Source organism: Taudactylus pleione, unplaced genomic scaffold (assembly GCF_031769625.1).
Source record: "Taudactylus pleione unplaced genomic scaffold, aTauple2 ptg000154l, whole genome shotgun sequence".
NCBI classification, from domain to species: domain Eukaryota; kingdom Metazoa; phylum Chordata; class Amphibia; order Anura; family Myobatrachidae; genus Taudactylus; species Taudactylus pleione.
This window is the reverse complement of record NW_028284556.1, coordinates 30451978-30476241: the sequence shown is the minus strand read 5'-3', so window position 1 is coordinate 30476241 and position 24264 is coordinate 30451978. Positions and strand designations below refer to the sequence as shown.

The 24264-nt window shown below is 32.3% G+C and overlaps 15 non-coding genes across 15 annotated transcripts; all 15 read left to right on the top strand.

The window, feature by feature from the left end:
• Positions 1-1119: 1119 nt before the first annotated feature.
• On the top strand, positions 1120-1202 carry TRNAL-UAA (transfer RNA leucine (anticodon UAA)). Its single transcript has one exon. It is a non-coding gene; the product is annotated as a tRNA-Leu (tRNA).
• A 1717-nt stretch (positions 1203-2919) lies between these two features.
• TRNAL-UAA (transfer RNA leucine (anticodon UAA)) lies at positions 2920-3002 on the top strand. Its single transcript has one exon. It is a non-coding gene; the product is annotated as a tRNA-Leu (tRNA).
• Positions 3003-3833: 831 nt separating this feature from the next.
• On the top strand, positions 3834-3916 carry TRNAL-UAA (transfer RNA leucine (anticodon UAA)). Its single transcript has one exon. It is a non-coding gene; the product is annotated as a tRNA-Leu (tRNA).
• Positions 3917-4747: 831 nt separating this feature from the next.
• On the top strand, positions 4748-4830 carry TRNAL-UAA (transfer RNA leucine (anticodon UAA)). The gene has a single exon. It is a non-coding gene; the product is annotated as a tRNA-Leu (tRNA).
• Positions 4831-6206: 1376 nt separating this feature from the next.
• TRNAL-UAA (transfer RNA leucine (anticodon UAA)) lies at positions 6207-6289 on the top strand. The gene has a single exon. It is a non-coding gene; the product is annotated as a tRNA-Leu (tRNA).
• A 1679-nt stretch (positions 6290-7968) lies between these two features.
• TRNAL-UAA (transfer RNA leucine (anticodon UAA)) lies at positions 7969-8051 on the top strand. Its single transcript has one exon. It is a non-coding gene; the product is annotated as a tRNA-Leu (tRNA).
• Positions 8052-8882: 831 nt separating this feature from the next.
• TRNAL-UAA (transfer RNA leucine (anticodon UAA)) lies at positions 8883-8965 on the top strand. The gene has a single exon. It is a non-coding gene; the product is annotated as a tRNA-Leu (tRNA).
• Positions 8966-10346: 1381 nt separating this feature from the next.
• TRNAL-UAA (transfer RNA leucine (anticodon UAA)) lies at positions 10347-10429 on the top strand. Its single transcript has one exon. It is a non-coding gene; the product is annotated as a tRNA-Leu (tRNA).
• An 826-nt stretch (positions 10430-11255) lies between these two features.
• TRNAL-UAA (transfer RNA leucine (anticodon UAA)) lies at positions 11256-11338 on the top strand. Its single transcript has one exon. It is a non-coding gene; the product is annotated as a tRNA-Leu (tRNA).
• Positions 11339-12719: 1381 nt separating this feature from the next.
• On the top strand, positions 12720-12802 carry TRNAL-UAA (transfer RNA leucine (anticodon UAA)). Its single transcript has one exon. It is a non-coding gene; the product is annotated as a tRNA-Leu (tRNA).
• Positions 12803-16141: 3339 nt separating this feature from the next.
• Positions 16142-16224, top strand: TRNAL-UAA (transfer RNA leucine (anticodon UAA)). Its single transcript has one exon. It is a non-coding gene; the product is annotated as a tRNA-Leu (tRNA).
• Positions 16225-17055: 831 nt separating this feature from the next.
• Positions 17056-17138, top strand: TRNAL-UAA (transfer RNA leucine (anticodon UAA)). The gene has a single exon. It is a non-coding gene; the product is annotated as a tRNA-Leu (tRNA).
• Positions 17139-18519: 1381 nt separating this feature from the next.
• TRNAL-UAA (transfer RNA leucine (anticodon UAA)) lies at positions 18520-18602 on the top strand. The gene has a single exon. It is a non-coding gene; the product is annotated as a tRNA-Leu (tRNA).
• A 3046-nt stretch (positions 18603-21648) lies between these two features.
• Positions 21649-21731, top strand: TRNAL-UAA (transfer RNA leucine (anticodon UAA)). The gene has a single exon. It is a non-coding gene; the product is annotated as a tRNA-Leu (tRNA).
• An 831-nt stretch (positions 21732-22562) lies between these two features.
• Positions 22563-22645, top strand: TRNAL-UAA (transfer RNA leucine (anticodon UAA)). The gene has a single exon. It is a non-coding gene; the product is annotated as a tRNA-Leu (tRNA).
• The last annotated feature ends 1619 nt before the right edge of the window (positions 22646-24264 follow it).

Sequence of the window (24264 nt, the reverse complement as noted above, 5' to 3'; positions counted from 1 at the left end):
GCTTTGGCTACTGCACCAGGATGGCCGAGTGGTTAAGGTGTTGGGCTTATTATCCAATGGATTTATATCTGCATGGATTCAAACCCCACTTCTGGTGTGGTTTTTAATTTCAGCTTCCAAAAAATGTACAATAAAGAATGTTATCAATTAGGGAAATTTAAAATTGACTGCATCTTTCAACAAAAACATGGTCGTGTGAAATTACAGAGAAAGTAACTATTTCTATTATAAAATCAAGAGCAATCGTTATAGCTGTACAGTTTAAAAAATGGTGAATACAATCAATTTCAGTAATTTAAAAATTGACAATCCACATAGAAAAAAACATGAACATTCCATCAGTACTTGTCATGAAAAACACTTTAACTACTGCAGCAGGAAGGTCATACCAAACATACTTTCAGAGATAAGAAGAAATATAGGTATTCTAATATACAAAAATCAGAGCTATGTAGTTATTTAGACTCAAAGCGGTATAATGATTAAAGACAAGTTAACAGAGCATGATGAAAAAAAGATGAACATTTCAATAGTGCTTATCTTGATAAACTCCTTGGCTACCGCACCAGGATGGCTGAGTGGTTAAGGTGTTGGGCTTATAATCCAATGGATTTATATCTGCATGGATTCAAACCCCCCTTCTGGTGTGGTTTTTAATTTCAGCTTCCAAAAAATGTACAATAAAGAATGTTATCAATTAGGGAAATTTAAAATTGACAGACGTATATCTTTCAACAAAAACATGGTCGTGTGAAATAACAGAGAAAGTAACTATTTCTATTATAAAATCAAGAGCAATCGTTATACCTGTACAGTTTAAAAAATGGTGAATACAATCAATTTCAGTAATTTAAAAATTGACAATCCACATAGAAAAAAACATGAACATTCCATCAGTACTTGTCATGAAAAACACTTTAACTACTGCAGCAGGAAGGTCATACCAAACATACTTTCAGAGATAAGAAGAAATATAGGTATTCTAATATACAAAAATCAGAGCTATGTAGTTATTTAGACTCAAAGCTGTATAATGATTAAAGACAAGTTAACAGAGCATGATGAAAAAAAGATGAACATTTCAATAGTGTTTATCTTGATAAACTCTTTTGCTACCGCACCAGGATGGCCGAGTGGTTAAGGCGTTGGACTTAAGATCCAATGGATTTATATCTGCGTGGGTTCGAACCCCACTCCTGGTATGGTTTTTCATTTCAGCTTCCAAGATATGTACAATAAAGAATGTCATCAATTAGTGAAAAATAACTGACAGCAATACATCCTCGATAAAAACATGGTTATGTGAAAGGACAAAAAAAGAAGCTATTTCCATTAAAAAATCAAGAGCAATCGTTATAGTTGTACTCTTTAAAAATGTTTAATACCTACAATTTCAGTAATTTAAAATTGACAATGCACATAGAAAAAAATATGAACATTTCAATAGTGCATATCATGATAAACGCTTTGGCTACTGCACCAGGATGGCCGAGTGGTTAAGGTGTTGGGCTTATTATCCAATGGATTTATATCTGCATGGATTCAAACCCCACTTCTGGTGTGGTTTTTAATTTCAGCTTCCAAAAAATGTACAATAAAGAATGTTATCAATTAGGGAAATTTAAAATTGACTGCATCTTTCAACAAAAACATGGTCGTGTGAAATTACAGAGAAAGTAACTATTTCTATTATAAAATCAAGAGCAATCGTTATAGCTGTACAGTTTAAAAAATGGTGAATACAATCAATTTCAGTAATTTAAAAATTGACAATCCACATAGAAAAAAACATGAACATTCCATCAGTACTTGTCATGAAAAACACTTTAACTACTGCAGCAGGAAGGTCATACCAAACATACTTTCAGAGATAAGAAGAAATATAGGTATTCTAATATACAAAAATCAGAGCTATGTAGTTATTTAGACTCAAAGCTGTATAATGATTAAAGACAAGTTAACAGAGCATGATGAAAAAAAGATGAACATTTCAATAGTGCTTATCTTGATAAACTCCTTGGCTACCGCACCAGGATGGCCGAGTGGTTAAGGCGTTGGACTTAAGATCCAATGGATTTATATCTGGTATGGTTTTTAATTTCAGCTTCCAAGATATGTACAATAAAGAATGTCATCAATTAGGGAAAAATAACTGACAGCAATACATCCTCCATAAAAACATGGTTATGTGAAAGGACAGAAAAAGCAGCTATTTCCATTAAAAAATCAAGAGCAATCGTTATAGTTGTACACATTAAAAATGTTTAATACCTACAATTTCAGTAATTTAAAATTGACAATGCACATAGAAAAAAATATGAACATTTCAATAGTGCATACCATGATAAACACTTTGGCTACTGCACCAGGATGGCCGAGTGGTTAAGGTGTTGGGCTTATAATCCAATTGATTTATATCTGCATGGATTCAAACCCCCCTTCTGGTGTGGTTTTTAATTTCAGCTTCCAAAAAATGTACAATAAAGAATGTTATCAATTAGGGAAATTTAAAATTGACAGCCGTATATCTTTCAACAAAAACATGGTCGTGTGAAATTACAGAGAAAGTAACTATTTCTATTATAAAATCAAGAGCAATCGCTATAGCTGTACAGTTTAAAAAATGGTGAATACAATCAATTTCAGTAATTTAAAAATTGACAATCCACATAGAAAAAAACATGAACATTCCATCAGTACTTGTCATGAAAAACACTTTAACTACTGCAGCAGGAAGGTCATACCATACATACTTTCAGAGATAAGAAGAAATATAGGTATTCTAATATACAAAAATCAGAGCTATGTAGTTATTTAGACTCAAAGCTGTATAATGATTAAAGACAAGTTAACAGAGCATGATGAAAAAAAGATGAACATTTCAATAGTGCTTATCTTGATAAACTCTTTGGCTACCGCACCAGGATGGCCGAGTGGTTAAAGCGTTAGACTTAAGATCCAATGGATTTATATCTGCGTGGGTTCGAACCCCACTCCTGGTATGGTTTTTAATTTCAATTTCCAAGATATGTACAATAAAGAATGTCATCAATTAGGGAAAAATAACTGACAGCAATACATCCTCAATAAAAACATGGTTATGTGAAAGGACAGAAAAAGCAGCTATTTCCATTAAAAAATCAAGAGCAATCGTTATAGTTGTACACATTAAAAATGTTTAATACCTACAATTTCAGTAATTTAAAATTGACAATGCACATAGAAAAAAATATGAACATTTCAATAGTGCATACCATGAAAAACGCTTTGGCTACTGCACCAGGATGGCTGAGTGGTTAAGGTGTTGGGCTTATAATCCAATGGATTTATATCTGCATGGATTCAAACCCCCCTTCTGGTGTGGTTTTTAATTTCAGCTTCCAAAAAATGTACAATAAAGAATGTTATCAATTAGGGAAATTTAAAATTGACAGCCGTATATCTTTCAACAAAAACATGGTTGTGTGAAATTACAGAGAAAGTAACTATTTCTATTATAAAATCAAGAGCAATCATTATAGCTGTACACTTTAAAAAATGGTGAATACAAACAATTTCAGTACTTTAAAAATTGACAATCCACATAGAAAAAAACATGAACATTCCATCAGTACTTGTCATGAAAAACACTTTAACTACTGCAGCAGGAAGGTCATACCAAACATACTTTCAGAGATAAGAAGATATATAGGTATTCTAATATACAAAAATCAGAGCTATGTAGTTATTTAGACTCAAAGCTGTATAATGTTTAAAGACAAGTTAACAGAGCATGATGAAAAAAAGATGAACATTTCAATAGTGCTTATCTTGATAAACTCTTTGACTACCGCACCAGGATGGCCGAGTGGTTAAGGCGTTGGACTTAAGATCCAATGGATTTATATCTGCGTGGGTTCGAACCCCACTCCTGGTATGGTTTTTAATTTCAGTTTCCAAGATATGTACAATAAAGAATGTCATCAATTAGGGAAAAATAACTGACAGCAATACATTCTCGATAAAAACATGGTTATGTGAAAGGATAGAAAAAGCAGCTATTTCCATTAAAAAATCAAGAGCAATCGTTATAGTTGTACACATTAAAAATGTTTAATACCTACAATTTCAGTAATTTAAAATTGACTATGCACATAGAAAAAAATATGAACATTTCAATAGTGCATACCATGGTAAACGCTTTGGCTACTGCACCAGGATGGCCGAGTGGTTAAGGTGTTGGGCTTATAATCCTATGGATTTATATCTGCATGGATTCAAACCCCCCTTCTGGTGTGGTTTTTAATTTCAGCTTCCAAAAAATGTACAATAAAGAATGTTATCAATTAGGGAAATTTAAAATTGACAGCCGTATATCTTTCAACAAAAACATGGTCGTGTGAAATTACAGAGAAAGTAAATATTTCTATTATAAAATCAAGAGCAATCGTTATAGCTGTACAGTTTAAAAAATGGTGAATACAATCAATTTCAGTAATTTAAAAATTGACAATCCACATAGAAAAAAACATGAACATTCCATCAGTACTTGTCATGAAAAACACTTTAACTACTGCAGCAGGAAGGTCATACCAAACATACTTTCAGAGATAAGAAGAAATATAGGTATTCTAATATACAAAAATCAGAGCTATGTAGTTATTTAGACTCAAAGCTGTATAATGATTAAAGACAAGTTAACAGAGCATGATGAAAAAAAGATGAACATTTCAATAGTGCTTATCTTGATAAACTCCTTGGCTACCGCACCAGGATGGCCGAGTGGTTAAGGCGTTGGACTTAAGATCCAATGGATTTATATCCGCGTGGGTTCGAACCCCACTCCTGGTATGGTTTTTAATTTCAGCTTCCAAGATATGTACAATAAAGAATGTCATCAATTAGTGAAAAATAACTGACAGCAATACATCCTCGATAAAAACATGGTTATGTGAAAGGACAAAAAAAGAAGCTATTTCCATTAAAAAATCAAGAGCAATCGTTATAGTTGTACACTTTAAAAATGTTTAATACCTACAATTTCAGTAATTTAAAATTGACAATGCACATAGAAAAAAATATGAACATTTCAATAGTGCATATCATGATAAACGCTTTGGCTACTGCACCAGGATGGCCGAGTGGTTAAGGTGTTCGGCTTATTATCCAATGGATTTATATCTGCATGGATTCAAACCCCACTTCTGGTGTGGTTTTTAATTTCAGCTTCCAAAAAATGTACAATAAAGAATGTTATCAATTAGGGAAATTTAAAATTGACTGCATCTTTCAACAAAAACATGGTCGTGTGAAATTACAGAGAAAGTAACTATTTCTATTATAAAATCAAGAGCAATCGTTATACCTGTACAGTTTAAAAAATGGTGAATACAATCAATTTCAGTAATTTAAAAATTGACAATCCACATAGAAAAAAACATGAACATTCCATCAGTACTTGTCATGAAAAACACTTTAACTACTGCAGCAGGAAGGTCATACCAAACATACTTTCAGAGATAAGAAGAAATATAGGTATTCTAATATACAAAAATCAGAGCTATGTAGTTATTTAGACTCAAAGCTGTATAATGATTAAAGACAAGTTAACAGAGCATGATGAAAAAAAGATGAACATTTCAATAGTGCTTATCTTGATAAACTCCTTGGCTACCGCACCAGGATGGCCGAGTGGTTAAGGTGTTGGGCCTATAATCCAATGGATTTATATCTGCATGGTTTCAAACCCCCCTTCTGGTGTGGTTTTTAATTTCAGCTTCCAAAAAATGTACAATAAAGAATGTTATCAATTAGGGAAATTTAAAATTGACAGCTGTATATCTATCAACAAAAACATGGTCGTGTGAAATTACAGAGAATGTAACTATTTCTATTGTAAAATCAAGAGCAATCGTTATAGCTGTACAGTTTAAAAAATGGTGAATACAATCAATTTCAGTAATTTAAAAATTGACAATCCACATTAAAAAAAACATGAACATTCCATCAGTACTTGTCATGAAAAACACTTTAACTACTGCAGCAGGAAGGTCATACCAAACATACTTTCAGAGATGAGAAGAAATATATGTATTCTAATATACAAAAATCAGAGCTATGTAGTTATTTAGACTCAAAGCTGTATAAAAAGACAAGTTAACAGAGCATGATGAAAAAAAGATGAACATTTCAATAGTGCTTATCTTGATAAACTCCTTGACTACCGCACCAGGATGGCCAAGTGGTTAAGGCGTTGGACTTAAGATCCAATGGATTTATATCCGTGTGGGTTCGAACCCCACTCCTGGTATGGTTTTTAATTTCAGCTTCCAAGATATGTCCAATTAAGAATGTCATCAATTAGTGAAAAATAACTGACAGCAATACATCCTCGATAAAAACATGGTTATGTGAAAGGACAGAAAAAGCAGCTATTTCCATTAAAAAATCAAGAGCAATCGTTATAGTTGTACACATTAAAAATGTTTAATACCTACAATTTCAGTAATTTAAAATTGACAATGCACATAGAAAAAAATATGAACATTTCAATAGTGCATATCATGATAAACGCTTTGGCTACTTGCCTAGGATGGCCGAGTGGTTAAGGTGTTGGGCTTATAATCCAATGGATTTATATCTGCATGGATTCAAACCCCCCTTCTGGTGTGGTTTTTAATTTCAGCTTCCAAAAAATGTACAATAAAGAATGTTATCAATTAGGGAAATTTAAAATTGACAGCCGTATATCTTTCAACAAAAACATGGTCGTGTGAAATTACAGAGAAAGTAACTATTTCTATTATAAAATCAAGAGCAATCGTTATAGCTGTACAGTTTAAAAAATGGTGAATACAATCAATTTCAGTAATTTAAAAATTGACAATCCACATAGAAAAAAACATGAACATTCCATCAGTACTTGTCATGAAAAACACTTTAACTACTGCAGCAGGAAGGTCATACCAAACATACTTTCAGAGATAAGAAGAAATATAGGTATTCTAATATACAAAAATCAGAGTTATGTAGTTATTTAGACTCAAAGCTGTATAATGATTAAAGACAAGTTAACAGAGCATGATGAAAAAAAGATGAACATTTCAATAGTGCTTATCTTGATAAACTCCTTGGCTACCGCACCAGGATGGCCGAGTGGTTAAGGTGTTAAGATCCAATGGATTTATATCTGCGTGGGTTCGAACCCCACTCCTGGTATGGTTTTTAATTTCAGCTTCCAAGATAAAAACATGGTTATGTGAAAGGACAGAAAAAGCAGCTATTTCCATTAAAAAATCAAGAGCAATCGTTATAGTTGTACACATTAAAAATGTTTAATACCTACAATTTCAGTAATTTAAAATTGACAATGCACATAGAAAAAAATATGAACATTTCAATAGTGCATACCATGATAAACGCTTTGGCTACTGCACCAGGATGGCCGAGTGGTTAAGGTGTTGGGCTTATAATCCAATGGATTTATATCTGCATGGATTCAAACCCCCCTTCTGGTGTGGTTTTTAATTTCAGCTTCCAAAAAATGTACAATAAAGAATGTTATCAATTAGGGAAATTTAAAATTGACAGCCGTATATCTTTCAACAAAAACATGGTCGTGTGAAATTACAGAGAAAGTAACTATTTCTATTATAAAATCAAGAGCAATCGTTATAGCTGTACAGTTTAAAAAATGGTGAATACAATCAATTTCAGTAATTTAAAAATTGACAATCCACATAGAAAAAAACATGAACATTCCATCAGTACTTGTCATGAAAAACATTTTAACTACTGCAGCAGGAAGGTCATACCAAACATACTTTCAGAGATAAGAAGAAATATAGGTATTCTAATATACAAAAATCAGAGCTATGTAGTTATTTAGACTCAAAGCTGTATAATGATTAAAGACAAGTTAACAGAGCATGATGAAAAAAAGATGAACATTTCAATAGTGCTTATCTTGATAAACTTCTTGGCTACCGCACCAGGATGGCCGAGTGGTTAAGGCGTTGGACTTAAGATCCAATGGATTTATATCCACGTGGGTTCGAACCCCTCTCCTGGTATGGTTTTTAATTTCAGTTTCCAAGATATGTACAATAAAGAATGTCATCAATTAGGGAAAAATAACTGACAGCAATACATCCTCAATAAAAACATGGTTATGTGAAAGGACAGAAAAAGCAGCTATTTCCATTAAAAAATCAAGAGCAATCATTATAGTTGTACACATTAAAAATGTTTAATACCTACAATTTCAGTAATTTAAAATTGACAATGCACATAGAATAAAATATGAACATTTCAATAGTGCATACCATGAAAAACGCTTTGGCTACTGCACCAGGATGGCTGAGTGGTTAAGGTGTTGGGCTTATAATCCAATGGATTTATATCTGCATGGATTCAAACCCCCCTTCTGGTGTGGTTTTTAATTTCAGCTTCCAAAAAATGTACAATAAAGAATGTTATCAATTAGGGAAATTTAAAATTGACAGCCGTATATCTTTCAACAAAAACATGGTCGTGTGAAATTACAGAGAAAGTAACTATTTCTATTATAAAATCAAGAGCAATCGTTATAGCTGTACAGTTTAAAAAATGGTGAATACAATCAATTTCAGTAATTTAAAAATTGACAATCCACATAGAAAAAAACATGAACATTCCATCAGTACTTGTCATGAAAAACACTTTAACTACTGCAGCAGGAAGGTCATACCAAACATACTTTCAGAGATAAGAAGAAATATAGGTATTCTAATATACAAAAATCAGAGCTATGTAGTTATTTAGACTCAAAGCTGTATAATGATTAAAGACAAGTTAACAGAGCATGATGAAAAAAAGATGAACATTTCAATAGTGCTTATCTTGATAAACTCCTTGGCTACCGCACCAGGATGGCTGAGTGGTTAAGGCGTTGGACTTAAGATCCAATGGATTTATATCCGCTTGGGTTCGAACCCCACTCCTGGTATGGTTTTTAATTTCAGCTTCCAAGATATGTACAATAAAGAATGTCATCAATTAGTGAAAAATAACTGACAGCAATACATCCTCTATAAAAACATGGTTATGTGAAAGGACAAAAAAAGAAGCTATTTCCATTAAAAAATCAAGAGCAATCGTTATAGTTGTACACTTTAAAAATGTTTAATACCTACAATTTCAGTAATTTAAAATTGACAATGCACATAGAAAAAAATATGAACATTTCAATAGTGCATATCATGATAAACGCTTTGGCTACTGCACCAGGATGGCCGAGTGGTTAAGGTGTTGGGCTTATTATCCAATGGATTTATATCTGCATGGATTCAAACCCCACTTCTGGTGTGGTTTTTAATTTCAGCTTCCAAAAAATGTACAATAAAGAATGTTATCAATTAGGGAAATTTAAAATTGACTGCATCTTTCAACAAAAACATGGTCGTGTGAAATTACAGAGAAAGTAACTATTTCTATTATAAAATCAAGAGCAATCGTTATAGCTGTACAGTTTAAAAAATGGTGAATACAATCAATTTCAGTAATTTAAAAATTGACAATCCACATAGAAAAAAACATGAACATTCCATCAGTACTTGTCATGAAAAACACTTTAACTACTGCAGCAGGAAGGTCATACCAAACATACTTTCAGAGATAAGAAGAAATATAGGTATTCTAATATACAAAAATCAGAGCTATGTAGTTATTTAGACTCAAAGCGGTATAATGATTAAAGACAAGTTAACAGAGCATGATGAAAAAAAGATGAACATTTCAATAGTGCTTATCTTGATAAACTCCTTGGCTACCGCACCAGGATGGCTGAGTGGTTAAGGTGTTGGGCTTATAATCCAATGGATTTATATCTGCATGGATTCAAACCCCCCTTCTGGTGTGGTTTTTAATTTCAGCTTCCAAAAAATGTACAATAAAGAATGTTATCAATTAGGGAAATTTAAAATTGACAGACGTATATCTTTCAACAAAAACATGGTCGTGTGAAATAACAGAGAAAGTAACTATTTCTATTATAAAATCAAGAGCAATCGTTATACCTGTACAGTTTAAAAAATGGTGAATACAATCAATTTCAGTAATTTAAAAATTGACAATCCACATAGAAAAAAACATGAACATTCCATCAGTACTTGTCATGAAAAACACTTTAACTACTGCAGCAGGAAGGTCATACCAAACATACTTTCAGAGATAAGAAGAAATATAGGTATTCTAATATACAAAAATCAGAGCTATGTAGTTATTTAGACTCAAAGCTGTATAATGATTAAAGACAAGTTAACAGAGCATGATGAAAAAAAGATGAACATTTCAATAGTGTTTATCTTGATAAACTCTTTTGCTACCGCACCAGGATGGCCGAGTGGTTAAGGCGTTGGACTTAAGATCCAATGGATTTATATCTGCGTGGGTTCGAACCCCACTCCTGGTATGGTTTTTAATTTCAGCTTCCAAGATATGTACAATAAAGAATGTCATCAATTAGTAAAAAATAACTGACAGCAATACATCCTCGATAAAAACATGGTTATGTGAAAGGACAAAAAAAGAAGCTATTTCCATTAAAAAATCAAGAGCAATCGTTATAGTTGTACTCTTTAAAAATGTTTAATACCTACAATTTCAGTAATTTAAAATTGACAATGCACATAGAAAAAAATATGAACATTTCAATAGTGCATATCATGATAAACGCTTTGGCTACTGCACCAGGATGGCCGAGTGGTTAAGGTGTTGGGCTTATTATCCAATGGATTTATATCTGCATGGATTCAAACCCCACTTCTGGTGTGGTTTTTAATTTCAGCTTCCAAAAAATGTACAATAAAGAATGTTATCAATTAGGGAAATTTAAAATTGACTGCATCTTTCAACAAAAACATGGTCGTGTGAAATTACAGAGAAAGTAACTATTTCTATTATAAAATCAAGAGCAATCGTTATAGCTGTACAGTTTAAAAAATGGTGAATACAATCAATTTCAGTAATTTAAAAATTGACAATCCACATAGAAAAAAACATGAACATTCCATCAGTACTTGTCATGAAAAACACTTTAACTACTGCAGCAGGAAGGTCATACCAAACATACTTTCAGAGATAAGAAGAAATATAGGTATTCTAATATACAAAAATCAGAGCTATGTAGTTATTTAGACTCAAAGCTGTATAATGATTAAAGACAAGTTAACAGAGCATGATGAAAAAAAGATGAACATTTCAATAGTGCTTATCTTGATAAACTCCTTGGCTACCGCACCAGGATGGCTGAGTGGTTAAGGCGTTGGACTTAAGATCCAATGGATTTATATCCGCTTGGGTTCGAACCCCACTCCTGGTATGGTTTTTAATTTCAGCTTCCAAGATATGTACAATAAAGAATGTCATCAATTAGTGAAAAATAACTGACAGCAATACATCCTCTATAAAAACATGGTTATGTGAAAGGACAAAAAAAGAAGCTATTTCCATTAAAAAATCAAGAGCAATCGTTATAGTTGTACACTTTAAAAATGTTTAATACCTACAATTTCAGTAATTTAAAATTGACAATGCACATAGAAAAAAATATGAACATTTCAATAGTGCATATCATGATAAACGCTTTGGCTACTGCACCAGGATGGCCGAGTGGTTAAGGTGTTGGGCTTATTATCCAATGGATTTATATCTGCATGGATTCAAACCCCACTTCTGGTGTGGTTTTTAATTTCAGCTTCCAAAAAATGTACAATAAAGAATGTTATCAATTAGGGAAATTTAAAATTGACTGCATCTTTCAACAAAAACATGGTCGTGTGAAATTACAGAGAAAGTAACTATTTCTATTATAAAATCAAGAGCAATCGTTATAGCTGTACAGTTTAAAAAATGGTGAATACAATCAATTTCAGTAATTTAAAAATTGACAATCCACATAGAAAAAAACATGAACATTCCATCAGTACTTGTCATGAAAAACACTTTAACTACTGCAGCAGGAAGGTCATACCAAACATACTTTCAGAGATAAGAAGAAATATAGGTATTCTAATATACAAAAATCAGAGCTATGTAGTTATTTAGACTCAAAGCGGTATAATGATTAAAGACAAGTTAACAGAGCATGATGAAAAAAAGATGAACATTTCAATAGTGCTTATCTTGATAAACTCCTTGGCTACCGCACCAGGATGGCTGAGTGGTTAAGGTGTTGGGCTTATAATCCAATGGATTTATATCTGCATGGATTCAAACCCCCCTTCTGGTGTGGTTTTTAATTTCAGCTTCCAAAAAATGTACAATAAAGAATGTTATCAATTAGGGAAATTTAAAATTGACAGACGTATATCTTTCAACAAAAACATGGTCGTGTGAAATAACAGAGAAAGTAACTATTTCTATTATAAAATCAAGAGCAATCGTTATACCTGTACAGTTTAAAAAATGGTGAATACAATCAATTTCAGTAATTTAAAAATTGACAATCCACATAGAAAAAAACATGAACATTCCATCAGTACTTGTCATGAAAAACACTTTAACTACTGCAGCAGGAAGGTCATACCAAACATACTTTCAGAGATAAGAAGAAATATAGGTATTCTAATATACAAAAATCAGAGCTATGTAGTTATTTAGACTCAAAGCTGTATAATGATTAAAGACAAGTTAACAGAGCATGATGAAAAAAAGATGAACATTTCAATAGTGTTTATCTTGATAAACTCTTTTGCTACCGCACCAGGATGGCCGAGTGGTTAAGGCGTTGGACTTAAGATCCAATGGATTTATATCTGCGTGGGTTCGAACCCCACTCCTGGTATGGTTTTTAATTTCAGCTTCCAAGATATGTACAATAAAGAATGTCATCAATTAGTAAAAAATAACTGACAGCAATACATCCTCGATAAAAACATGGTTATGTGAAAGGACAAAAAAAGAAGCTATTTCCATTAAAAAATCAAGAGCAATCGTTATAGTTGTACTCTTTAAAAATGTTTAATACCTACAATTTCAGTAATTTAAAATTGACAATGCACATAGAAAAAAATATGAACATTTCAATAGTGCATATCATGATAAACGCTTTGGCTACTGCACCAGGATGGCCGAGTGGTTAAGGTGTTGGGCTTATTATCCAATGGATTTATATCTGCATGGATTCAAACCCCACTTCTGGTGTGGTTTTTAATTTCAGCTTCCAAAAAATGTACAATAAAGAATGTTATCAATTAGGGAAATTTAAAATTGACTGCATCTTTCAACAAAAACATGGTCGTGTGAAATTACAGAGAAAGTAACTATTTCTATTATAAAATCAAGAGCAATCGTTATAGCTGTACAGTTTAAAAAATGGTGAATACAATCAATTTCAGTAATTTAAAAATTGACAATCCACATAGAAAAAAACATGAACATTCCATCAGTACTTGTCATGAAAAACACTTTAACTACTGCAGCAGGAAGGTCATACCAAACATACTTTCAGAGATAAGAAGAAATATAGGTATTCTAATATACAAAAATCAGAGCTATGTAGTTATTTAGACTCAAAGCGGTATAATGATTAAAGACAAGTTAACAGAGCATGATGAAAAAAAGATGAACATTTCAATAGTGCTTATCTTGATAAACTCCTTGGCTACCGCACCAGGATGGCCGAGTGGTTAAGGTGTTGGGCTTATAATCCAATGGATTTATATCTGCATGGATTCAAACCCCCCTTCTGGTGTGGTTTTTAATTTCAGCTTCCAAAAAATGTACAATAAAGAATGTTATCAATTAGGGAAATTTAAAATTGACAGCTGTATATCTATCAACAAAAACATGGTCGTGTGAAATTACAGAGAATGTAACTATTTCTATTGTAAAATCAAGAGCAATCGTTATAGCTGTACAGTTTAAAAAATGGTGAATACAATCAATTTCAGTAATTTAAAAATTGACAATCCACATTAAAAAAAACATGAACATTCCATCAGTACTTGTCATGAAAAACACTTTAACTACTGCAGCAGGAAGGTCATACCAAACATACTTTCAGAGATGAGAAGAAATATAGGTATTCTAATATACAAAAATCAGAGCTATGTAGTTATTTAGACTCAAAGCTGTATAATGATTAAAGACAAGTTAACAGAGCATGATGAAAAAAAGATGAACATTTCAATAGTGCTTATCTTGATCAACTCCTTGGATACCGCATCAGGATGGCCGAGTGGTTAAGGTGTTGGACTTAAGATCCAATGGATTTATATCTGCATGGATTCAAACCCCCCTTCTGGTGTGGTTTTTAATTTCAGCTTCCAAAAAATGTACAATAAAGAATGTTATCAATTAGGGAAATTTAAAATTGACAGCTGTATATCTATCAACAAAAACATGGTCGTGTGAAATTACAGAGAATGTAACTATTTCTATTGTAAAATCAAGAGCAATCGTTATAGCTGTACAGTTTAAAAAATGGTGAATACAATCAATTTCAGTAATTTAAAAATTGACAATCCACATTAAAAAAAACATGAACATTCCATCAGTACTTGTCATGAAAAACACTTTAACTACTGCAGCAGGAAGGTCATACCAAACATACTTTCAGAGATGAGAAGAAATATAGGTATTCTAATATACAAAAATCAGAGCTATGTAGTTATTTAGACTCAAAGCTGTATAATGATTAAAGACAAGTTAACAGAGCATGATGAAAAAAAGATGAACATTTCAATAGTGCTTATCTTGATCAACTCCTTGGATACCGCACCAGGATGGCCGAGTGGTTAAGGTGTTGGACTTAAGATCCAATGGATTTATATCTGCATGGATTCAAACCCCCCTTCTGGTGTGGTTTTTAATTTCAGCTTCCAAAAAATGTACAATAAAGAATGTTATCAATTAGGGAAATTTAAAATTGACAGCTGTATATCTATCAACAAAAACATGGTCGTGTGAAATTACAGAGAATGTAACTATTTCTATTGTAAAATCAAGAGCAATCGTTATAGCTGTACAGTTTAAAAAATGGTGAATACAATCAATTTCAGTAATTTAAAAATTGACAATCCACATAGAAAAAAACATGAACATTCCATCAGTACTTGTCATGAAAAACACTTTAACTACTGCAGCAGGAAGGTCATACCAAACATACTTTCAGAGATAAGAAGAAATATAGGTATTCTAATATACAAAAATCAGAGTTATGTAGTTATTTAGACTCAAAGCTGTATAATGATTAAAGACAAGTTAACAGAGCATGATGAAAAAAAGATGAACATTTCAATAGTGCTTATCTTGATAAACTCCTTGGCTACCGCACCAAGATGGCCGAGTGGTTAAGGCGTTAAGATCCAATGGATTTATATCTGCGTGGGTTCGAACCCCACTCCTGGTATGGTTTTTAATTTCAGCTTCCAAGATAAAAACATGGTTATGTGAAAGGACAGAAAAAGCAGCTATTTCCATTAAAAAATCAAGAGCAATCGTTATAGTTGTACACATTAAAAATGTTTAATACCTACAATTTCAGTAATTTAAAATTGACAATGCACATAGAAAAAAATATGAACATTTCAATAGTGCATACCATGATAAACGCTTTGGCTACTGCACCAGGATGGCCGAGTGGTTAAGGTGTTGGGCTTATAATCCAATGGATTTATATCTGCATGGATTCAAACCCCCCTTCTGGTGTGGTTTTTAATTTCAGCTTCCAAAAAATGTACAATAAAGAATGTTATCAATTAGGGAAATTTAAAATTGACAGCCGTATATCTTTCAACAAAAACATGGTCGTGTGAAATTACAGAGAAAGTAACTATTTCTATTATAAAATCAAGAGCAATCGTTATAGCTGTACAGTTTAAAAAATGGTGAATACAATCAATTTCAGTAATTTAAAAATTGACAATCCACATAGAAAAAAACATGAACATTCCATCAGTACTTGTCATGAAAAACATTTTAACTACTGCAGCAGGAAGGTCATACCAAACATACTTTCAGAGATAAGAAGAAATATAGGTATTCTAATATACAAAAATCAGAGCTATGTAGTTATTTAGACTCAAAGCTGTATAATGATTAAAGACAAGTTAACAGAGCATGATGAAAAAAAGATGAACATTTCAATAGTGCTTATCTTGATAAACTTCTTGGCTACCGCACCAGGATGGCCGAGTGGTTAAGGCGTTGGACTTAAGATCCAATGGATTTATATCCACGTGGGTTCGAACCCCTCTCCTGGTATGGTTTTTAATTTCAGTTTCCAAGATATGTACAATAAAGAATGTCATCAATTAGGGAAAAATAACTGACAGCAATACATCCTCAATAAAAACATGGTTATGTGAAAGGACAGAAAAAGCAGCTATTTCCATTAAAAAATCAAGAGCAATCATTATAGTTGTACACATTAAAAATGTTTAATACCTACAATTTCAGTAATTTAAAATTGACAATGCACATAGAATAAAATATGAACATTTCAATAGTGCATACCATGAAAAACGCTTTGGCTACTGCACCAGGATGGCTGAGTGGTTAAGGTGTTGGGCTTATAATCCAATGGATTTATATCTGCATGGATTCAAACCCCCCTTCTGGTGTGGTTTTTAATTTCAGCTTCCAAAAAATGTACAATAAAGAATGTTATCAATTAGGGAAATTTAAAATTGACAGCCGTATATCTTTCAACAAAAACATGGTCGTGTGAAATTACAGAGAAAGTAACTATTTCTATTATAAAATCAAGAGCAATCGTTATAGCTGTACAGTTTAAAAAATGGTGAATACAATCAATTTCAGTAATTTAAAAATTGACAATCCACATAGAAAAAAACATGAACATTCCATCAGTACTTGTCATGAAAAACACTTTAACTACTGCAGCAGGAAGGTCATACCAAACATACTTTCAGAGATAAGAAGAAATATAGGTATTCTAATATACAAAAATCAGAGCTATGTAGTTATTTAGACTCAAAGCTGTATAATGATTAAAGACAAGTTAACAGAGCATGATGAAAAAAAGATGAACATTTCAATAGTGCTTATCTTGATAAACTCCTTGGCTACCGCACCAGGATGGCTGAGTGGTTAAGGCGTTGGACTTAAGATCCAATGGATTTATATCCGCTTGGGTTCGAACCCCACTCCTGGTATGGTTTTTAATTTCAGCTTCCAAGATATGTACAATAAAGAATGTCATCAATTAGTGAAAAATAACTGACAGCAATACATCCTCTATAAAAACATGGTTATGTGAAAGGACAAAAAAAGAAGCTATTTCCATTAAAAAATCAAGAGCAATCGTTATAGTTGTACACTTTAAAAATGTTTAATACCTACAATTTCAGTAATTTAAAATTGACAATGCACATAGAAAAAAATATGAACATTTCAATAGTGCATATCATGATAAACGCTTTGGCTACTGCACCAGGATGGCCGAGTGGTTAAGGTGTTGGGCTTATTATCCAATGGATTTATATCTGCATGGATTCAAACCCCACTTCTGGTGTGGTTTTTAATTTCAGCTTCCAAAAAATGTACAATAAAGAATGTTATCAATTAGGGAAATTTAAAATTGACTGCATCTTTCAACAAAAACATGGTCGTGTGAAATTACAGAGAAAGTAACTATTTCTATTATAAAATCAAGAGCAATCGTTATAGCTGTACAGTTTAAAAAATGGTGAATACAATCAATTTCAGTAATTTAAAAATTGACAATCCACATAGAAAAAAACATGAACATTCCATCAGTACTTGTCATGAAAAACACTTTAACTACTGCAGCAGGAAGGTCATACCAAACATACTTTCAGAGATAAGAAGAAATATAGGTATTCTAATATACAAAAATCAGAGCTATGTAGTTATTTAGACTCAAAGCGGTATAATGATTAAAGACAAGTTAACAGAGCATGATGAAAAAAAGATGAACATTTCAATAGTGCTTATCTTGATAAACTCCTTGGCTACCGCACCAGGATGGCTGAGTGGTTAAGGTGTTGGGCTTATAATCCAATGGATTTATATCTGCATGGATTCAAACCCCCCTTCTGGTGTGGTTTTTAATTTCAGCTTCCAAAAAATGTACAATAAAGAATGTTATCAATTAGGGAAATTTAAAATTGACAGACGTATATCTTTCAACAAAAACATGGTCGTGTGAAATAACAGAGAAAGTAACTATTTCTATTATAAAATCAAGAGCAATCGTTATACCTGTACAGTTTAAAAAATGGTGAATACAATCAATTTCAGTAATTTAAAAATTGACAATCCACATAGAAAAAAACATGAACATTCCATCAGTACTTGTCATGAAAAACACTTTAACTACTGCAGCAGGAAGGTCATACCAAACATACTTTCAGAGATAAGAAGAAATATAGGTATTCTAATATACAAAAATCAGAGCTATGTAGTTATTTAGACTCAAAGCTGTATAATGATTAAAGACAAGTTAACAGAGCATGATGAAAAAAAGATGAACATTTCAATAGTGTTTATCTTGATAAACTCTTTTGCTACCGCACCAGGATGGCCGAGTGGTTAAGGCGTTGGACTTAAGATCCAATGGATTTATATCTGCGTGGGTTCGAACCCCACTCCTGGTATGGTTTTTAATTTCAGCTTCCAAGATATGTACAATAAAGAATGTCATCAATTAGTAAAAAATAACTGACAGCAATACATCCTCGATAAAAACATGGTTATGTGAAAGGACAAAAAAAGAAGCTATTTCCATTAAAAAATCAAGAGCAATCGTTATAGTTGTACTCTTTAAAAATGTTTAATACCTACAATTTCAGTAATTTAAAATTGACAATGCACATAGAAAAAAATATGAACATTTCAATAGTGCATATCATGATAAACGCTTTGGCTACTGCACCAGGATGGCTGAGTGGTTAAGGTGTTGGGCTTATTATCCAATGGATTTATATCTGCATGGATTCAAACCCCACTTCTGGTGTGGTTTTTAATTTCAGCTTCCAAAAAATGTACAATAAAGAATGTTATCAATTAGGGAAATTTAAAATTGACTGCATCTTTCAACAAAAACATGGTCGTGTGAAATTACAGAGAAAGTAACTATTTCTATTATAAAATCAAGAGCAATCGTTATAGCTGTACAGTTTAAAAAATGGTGAATACAATCAATTTCAGTAATTTAAAAATTGACAATCCACATAGAAAAAAACATGAACATTCCATCAGTACTTGTCATGAAAAACACTTTAACTACTGCAGCAGGAAGGTCATACCAAACATACTTTCAGAGATAAGAAGAAATATAGGTATTCTAATATACAAAAATCAGAGCTATGTAGTTATTTAGACTCAAAGCGGTATAATGATTAAAGACAAGTTAACAGAGCATGATGAAAAAAAGATGAACATTTCAATAGTGCTTATCTTGATAAACTCCTTGGCTACCGCACCAGGATGGCCGAGTGGTTAAGGTGTTGGGCTTATAATCCAATGGATTTATATCTGCATGGATTCAAACCCCCCTTCTGGTGTGGTTTTTAATTTCAGCTTCCAAAAAATGTACAATAAAGAATGTTATCAATTAGGGAAATTTAAAATTGACAGCTGTATATCTATCAACAAAAACATGGTCGTGTGAAATTACAGAGAATGTAACTATTTCTATTGTAAAATCAAGAGCAATCGTTATAGCTGTACAGTTTAAAAAATGGTGAATACAATCAATTTCAGTAATTTAAAAATTGACAATCCACATTAAAAAAAACATGAACATTCCATCAGTACTTGTCATGAAAAACACTTTAACTACTGCAGCAGGAAGGTCATACCAAACATACTTTCAGAGATGAGAAGAAATATAGGTATTCTAATATACAAAAATCAGAGCTATGTAGTTATTTAGACTCAAAGCTGTATAATGATTAAAGACAAGTTAACAGAGCATGATGAAAAAAAGATGAACATTTCAATAGTGCTTATCTTGATCAACTCCTTGGATACCGCATCAGGATGGCCGAGTGGTTAAGGTGTTGGACTTAAGATCCAATGGATTTATATCTGCATGGATTCAAACCCCCCTTCTGGTGTGGTTTTTAATTTCAGCTTCCAAAAAATGTACAATAAAGAATGTTATCAATTAGGGAAATTTAAAATTGACAGCTGTATATCTATCAACAAAAACATGGTCGTGTGAAATTACAGAGAATGTAACTATTTCTATTGTAAAATCAAGAGCAATCGTTATAGCTGTACAGTTTAAAAAATGGTGAATACAATCAATTTCAGTAATTTAAAAATTGACAATCCACATTAAAAAAAACATGAACATTCCATCAGTACTTGTCATGAAAAACACTTTAACTACTGCAGCAGGAAGGTCATACCAAACATACTTTCAGAGATGAGAAGAAATATAGGTATTCTAATATACAAAAATCAGAGCTATGTAGTTATTTAGACTCAAAGCTGTATAATGATTAAAGACAAGTTAACAGAGCATGATGAAAAAAAGATGAACATTTCAATAGTGCTTATCTTGATCAACTCCTTGGATACCGCACCAGGATGGCCGAGTGGTTAAGGTGTTGGACTTAAGATCCAATGGATTTATATCTGCATGGATTCAAACCCCCCTTCTGGTGTGGTTTTTAATTTCAGCTTCCAAAAAATGTACAATAAAGAATGTTATCAATTAGGGAAATTTAAAATTGACAGCTGTATATCTATCAACAAAAACATGGTCGTGTGAAATTACAGAGAATGTAACTATTTCTATTGTAAAATCAAGAGCAATCGTTATAGCTGTACAGTTTAAAAAATGGTGAATACAATCAATTTCAGTAATTTAAAAATTGACAATCCACATTAAAAAAAACATGAACATTCCATCAGTACTTGTCATGAAAAACACTTTAACTACTGCAGCAGGAAGGTCATACCAAACATACTTTCAGAGATGAGAAGAAATATAGGTATTCTAATATACAAAAATCAGAGCTATGTAGTTATTTAGACTCAAAGCTGTATAATGATTAAAGACAAGTTAACAGAGCATGATGAAAAAAAGATGAACATTTCAATAGTGCTTATCTTGATCAACTCCTTGGATACCGCATCAGGATGGCCGAGTGGTTAAGGTGTTGGACTTAAGATCCAATGGATTTATATCTGCATGGATTCAAACCCCCCTTCTGGTGTGGTTTTTAATTTCAGCTTCCAAAAAATGTACAATAAAGAATGTTATCAATTAGGGAAATTTAAAATTGACAGCTGTATATCTATCAACAAAAACATGGTCGTGTGAAATTACAGAGAATGTAACTATTTCTATTGTAAAATCAAGAGCAATCGTTATAGCTGTACAGTTTAAAAAATGGTGAATACAATCAATTTCAGTAATTTAAAAATTGACAATCCACATTAAAAAAAACATGAACATTCCATCAGTACTTGTCATGAAAAACACTTTAACTACTGCAGCAGGAAGGTCATACCAAACATACTTTCAGAGATGAGAAGAAATATAGGTATTCTAATATACAAAAATCAGAGCTATGTAGTTATTTAGACTCAAAGCTGTATAATGATTAAAGACAAGTTAACAGAGCATGATGAAAAAAAGATGAACATTTCAATAGTGCTTATCTTGATCAACTCCTTGGATACCGCACCAGGATGGCCGAGTGGTTAAGGCGTTGGACTTAAGATCCAATGGATTTATATCTGCGTGGGTTCGAACCCCACTCCTGGTATGGTTTTTAATTTCAGCTTCCAAGATATGTACAATAAAGTATGTCATCAATTAGGGAAAAATAACTGACAGCAATACATTCTCGATAAAAACATGGTTATGTGAAAGGACAGAAAAAGCAGCTATTTCCATTAAAAAATCAAGAGCAATCGTTATAGTTGTACACATTAAAAATGTTTAATACCTACAATTTCAGTAATTTAAAATTGACTATGCACATAGAAAAAAATATGAACATTTCAATAGTGCATACCATGGTAAACGCTTTGGCTACTGCACCAGGATGGCCGAGTGGTTAAGGTGTTGGGTTTATAATCCAATGGATTTATATCTGCATGGATTCAAACCCCCCTTCTGGTGTGGTTTTTAATTTCAGCTTCCAAAAAATGTACAATAAAGAATGTTATCAATTAGGGAAATTTAAAATTGACAGCCGTATATCTTTCAACAAAAACATGGTCGTGTGAAATTACAGAGAAAGTAACTATTTCTATTATAAAATCAAGAGCAATCGTTATAGCTGTACAGTTTAAAAAATGGTGAATACAATCAATTTCAGTAATTTAAAAATTGACAATCCACATAGAAAAAAACATGAACATTCCATCAGTACTTGTCATGAAAAACACTTTAACTACTGCAGCAGGAAGGTCATACCAAACATACTTTCAGAGATAAGAAGAAATATAGGTATTCTAATATACAAAAATCAGAGCTATGTAGTTATTTAGACTCAAAGCTGTATAATGATTAAAGACAAGTTAACAGAGCATGATGAAAAAAAGATGAACATTTCAATAGTGCTTATCTTGATAAACTCCTTGGCTACCGCACCAGGATGGCTGAGTGGTTAAGGCGTTGGACTTAAGATCCAATGGATTTATATCCGCGTGGGTTCGAACCCCACTCCTGGTATGGTTTTTAATTTCAGCTTCCAAGATATGTACAATAAAGAATGTCATCAATTAGTGAAAAATAACTGACAGCAATACATCCTCTATAAAAACATGGTTATGTGAAAGGACAAAAAAAGAAGCTATTTCCATTAAAAAATCAAGAGCAATCGTTATAGTTGTACACTTTAAAAATGTTTAATACCTACAATTTCAGTAATTTAAAATTGACAATGCACATAGAAAAAAATATGAACATTTCAATAGTGCATATCATGATAAACGCTTTGGCTACTGCACCAGGATGGCCGAGTGGTTAAGGTGTTGGGCTTATTATCCAATGGATTTATATCTGCATGGATTCAAACCCCACTTCTGGTGTGGTTTTTAATTTCAGCTTCCAAAAAATGTACAATAAAGAATGTTATCAATTAGGGAAATTTAAAATTGACTGCATCTTTCAATAAAAACATGGTCGTGTGAAATTACAGAGAAAGTAACTATTTCTATTATAAAATCAAGAGCAATCGTTATAGCTGTACAGTTTAAAAAATGGTGAATACAATCAATTTCAGTAATTTAAAAATTGACAATCCACATAGAAAAAAACATGAACATTCCATCAGTACTTGTCATGAAAAACACTTTAACTACTGCAGCAGGAAGGTCATACCAAACATACTTTCAGAGATAAGAAGAAATATAGGTATTCTAATATACAAAAATCAGAGTTATGTAGTTATTTAGACTCAAAGCTGTATAATGATTAAAGACAAGTTAACAGAGCATGATGAAAAAAAGATGAACATTTCAATAGTGCTTATCTTGATAAACTCCTTGGCTACCGCACCAGGATGGCCGAGTGGTTAAGGCGTTAAGATCCAATGGATTTATATCTGCGTGGGTTCGAACCCCACTCCTGGTATGGTTTTTAATTTCAGCTTCCAAGATAAAAACATGGTTATGTGAAAGGACAGAAAAAGCAGCTATTTCCATTAAAAAATCAAGAGCAATCGTTATAGTTGTACACATTAAAAATGTTTAATACCTACAATTTCAGTAATTTAAAATTGACAATGCACATAGAAAAAAATATGAACATTTCAATAGTGCATACCATGATAAACGCTTTGGCTACTGCACCAGGATGGCCGAGTGGTTAAGGTGTTGGGCTTATAATCCAATGGATTTATATCTGCATGGATTCAAACCCCCCTTCTGGTGTGGTTTTTAATTTCAGCTTCCAAAAAATGTACAATAAAGAATGTTATCAATTAGGGAAATTTAAAATTGACAGCCGTATATCTTTCAACAAAAACATGGTCGTGTGAAATTACAGAGAAAGTAACTATTTCTATTATAAAATCAAGAGCAATCGTTATAGCTGTACAGTTTAAAAAATGGTGAATACAATCAATTTCAGTAATTTAAAAATTGACAATCCACATAGAAAAAAACATGAACATTCCATCAGTACTTGTCATGAAAAACATTTTAACTACTGCAGCAGGAAGGTCATACCAAACATACTTTCAGAGATAAGAAGAAATATAGGTATTCTAATATACAAAAATCAGAGCTATGTAGTTATTTAGACTCAAAGCTGTATAATGATTAAAGACAAGTTAACAGAGCATGATG